This window comes from Octopus bimaculoides, chromosome 14 (genome assembly GCF_001194135.2).
Source record: "Octopus bimaculoides isolate UCB-OBI-ISO-001 chromosome 14, ASM119413v2, whole genome shotgun sequence".
NCBI lineage: Eukaryota > Metazoa > Mollusca > Cephalopoda > Octopoda > Octopodidae > Octopus > Octopus bimaculoides.
In genome coordinates this window covers 44542545-44545897 of record NC_068994.1, presented here as the reverse complement: position 1 = coordinate 44545897, position 3353 = coordinate 44542545, and the positions used below count along the sequence as shown (strand labels likewise).

The 3353-nt window shown below is 36.4% G+C and overlaps 1 protein-coding gene across 2 annotated transcripts in view; it reads left to right on the top strand.

The window, feature by feature from the left end:
• LOC106872896 (protocadherin beta-4) overlaps positions 1–3353 on the top strand; it is a 99445-nt gene that overhangs the window by 21055 nt on the left and 75037 nt on the right. The window lies entirely within an intron of this gene.

Sequence of the window (3353 nt, the reverse complement as noted above, 5' to 3'; positions counted from 1 at the left end):
TATATATATATATATATATATATATATATATATATATATATGTATGTATGTATGTATGTATGTATGTATGTAGATGTATGTATATGAATGCATGCATTGCGATGTATGATAACCCTATTTTCACATGAATTGGAATGGAAATAGAAGTCTAACATTGGTACACACAAAAAAAAAAAAAAAAAAAAAAATGTAGATAAATTCCTATATAACTCTTTATGGTTCTCTCTTCTCTCATTGTTTGTCTCTCTTATCATATCATATCTCTTACACACATACATCATACATACATACAGACACATTGTATATATCTATATATGTATATACAGAGGTATGAGTATAACTCTTTTACTCTTTTACTTGTTTCAGTCATTTGACTGTGGCCATGCTGGAGCACCGCCTTTAGTCGAGCAAATCGACCCCAGGACTTATTCTTTGGAAGCCTAGTACTTATTCTATCGGTCTCTTTTGCTGAACCGCTAAGTTACGGGGACGTAAACACACCAGCATCAGTTGTCAAGCGATGTTGGGGGGACAAACACAGACACACAAACACATACACACATATATATATATGTATATATATATATATATATATATATATATATACATATATACGACAGGCTTCTTTCAGTTTCCGTCTACCAAATCCACTCACAAGGCTTTGGTTGGCCCGAGGCTATAGTAGAAGACACTTGCCCAAGGTGCCACGCAGTGGGACTGAACCCGGAACCATGTGGTTGGTAAGCAAGCTACTTACCACACAGCCACACCTATGCCTACATATCTATATATGTATATAGAGGTATGAGTATAAGTGTATGTATGTCATATATATGGATATATGTATGTATAATTATGTGTATATATTTGTGTATATACATACATAGGTCTACATAAAATCATCATTATCATCATCATCATCATCATCATCATCATCATCACAATCATCATCGTTTCACATCCATTGTCCATGCTGGTATGGGTTGGTCGATTTGACCAGGGTTGGCAAACTGGAAGATTGCACCAGACTCCAATATGTAAAATGTATGTGTGTCATATAATATGTGTATATATGTGTTTCTGTGTGTGTGTGATAATATATATAACTGTATATGTCATATGATATATATCTTATAAAATATGTGCATACATATATATTTATGTATATCCTTATTTTTTTTTTATCCTTTTACTTGTTACATTCATTGGACTTTGGCCTCTATATTTAGTCGCTTGTGGGCAATAAAGAAATAAGAAACGTTAGCATGTCGGGCGCAATGCTTTGCGGCATTTCATCTGTTTTTATGTTCTGAGTTCAAATTCCACCAAGGTTGACTTAATCTTTCATCCTTTCAGGTTGATAAATTACGTACCAGTTGTATACTAGGGTCGATCTAATTGACTGGCTCCCTCCCCCAAAATTTCGGGCCTTGTGCCTAGAGTAGAAAAGGATATACATAAAGAGTAAAGACCCTTTTCAGTCATGAATGACCATGGGATTGCACTTAAAAAGTTCACCTCTGAGGCACAAGTCTGGGCAAGTTTGTTTATTGAAGACCAGCAGTTGCCCCTGCATACCAGCTTCCACTCTCCATGCCACTGATGTTATTCAAGGGTAAGTCAAAGGCTGATACAGCTTGGCACCAGTGACATCGCAATTCATTTCTATGGATGAGTGAACAGAAGCAATGGAAAATGAAGTGTCTTGCTCAAGAAAAAAACACACAACCCAGTCCAGGAAAAGAACTCACTGCTTCATGATTGTGAGCCCAATGTTCTAACCACTGAGCCATGTGCCTTCACCAGTGATATGCATGTATGTATGTATGTATGTATGTTTGTATGTGTGTATGTATGTGTGTATTTATGTGTGTATGTTTGTATGTATGTGTGTATGTATGTATGTGTGTATGTATGTATGTATGTTTGTATGTATGTATGTATGTTTGTATGTATGTATGTATGTTTATATGTATGTATGTATGTATGTATGTATGTATGTATGTATGTATGTGTGTATGTACGTGTGTATGTATGTATGTATGTATGTATGTATGTATGCATATTCACATTCTTAATGTAGTAGTAACTGAGTAATTAAAAGTTTCAGTTGGTTTAATTGCATAGTGGAGACGGTTTTATTTTTAATCCTGCTAATATACATTCACTAATTAATATACAAACCTGCTGACATGTATATCATTCACTCAATACTTATTAATTTGCTGCACTGCAGTACCTGCTGATGAAAGAAGAAGGTGAGTCTTTGATGATCACCTTTTTGCCAGAAATAAAGAATTTTGTCCAGAAAACGTAAATACAGCATGACCAAAAATTCAAGCTGCCATTTAATATATTTGTATGTATTAAATGTTAGAGCAAATTTTGGGCCATCCTGTGAAAAGAATATGTGTTATATATATGTATATATGTGGAGGTGCAATTGCCCAGTGGTTAGGGCAGTGGACTCACGGTCATAGGATCGCGGTTTCGATTCCCAGACCGGGCGTTGTGAGTGTTTATTGAACGAAAACACCTAAAGCTCCACGAGGCTCCGGCAGGGGATGGTGGCGAACCCTGCTGTACTCTTTCATCACAACTTTCTCTCACTCTTACTCCCTGTTTCTGTTGTACCTGTAATTCAAAGGATCAGCCTTGTCACACTCTGTGTCACGCTGACTATCCCCGAGAACTATGTTAATGGTACACGTGTCTGTGGAGTGCTCAGTCCCTTGCACGTTAATTTCACGAGCAGGCTGTTTCGTTGATCGGATCAACTGGAACCCTCAATGTCGTAAGCGACGGAGTGCCAACATGTATATATACATATATTGAAAGGATGTGTTATAATACTATTCCACTGCCATACCAATAATATTATGCCACATATACAGAAACAGCCATACTAACAATATCAAAATTCCAGCATCATCAGCTGCCCCATAGATATCATTATGGTTTCAACATCGGGCAGTACCATTCAATCCGGTGGGGTCAACAGCACTAAAATAAGTGTTCTTTGGGAACAAACAAATGAAAGAAACCACAACTTTCAAACACATTTACCCTATGTACAACCGTATCAATAAATAAATTCAATAAGTAAATTACAACCACTCCTAAATATGTAACTAAACAGCGACAACTCTATTAAGTCATATGTCTGTGTTTGTCTCCCCAACATCGCTTGACAACTGATGCTGGTGTGTTTATGTCCCCGTAACTTAGAATAAGTACTAGGCTTACAAAGCATAAGACCTGGGGTTGAATTGTTCAACTAAAGGCAGTGCTCCAGCATGGGCCACAGTCAAATGACTGAAACAAGTAGAATAAAAAAATATATATATTTATAT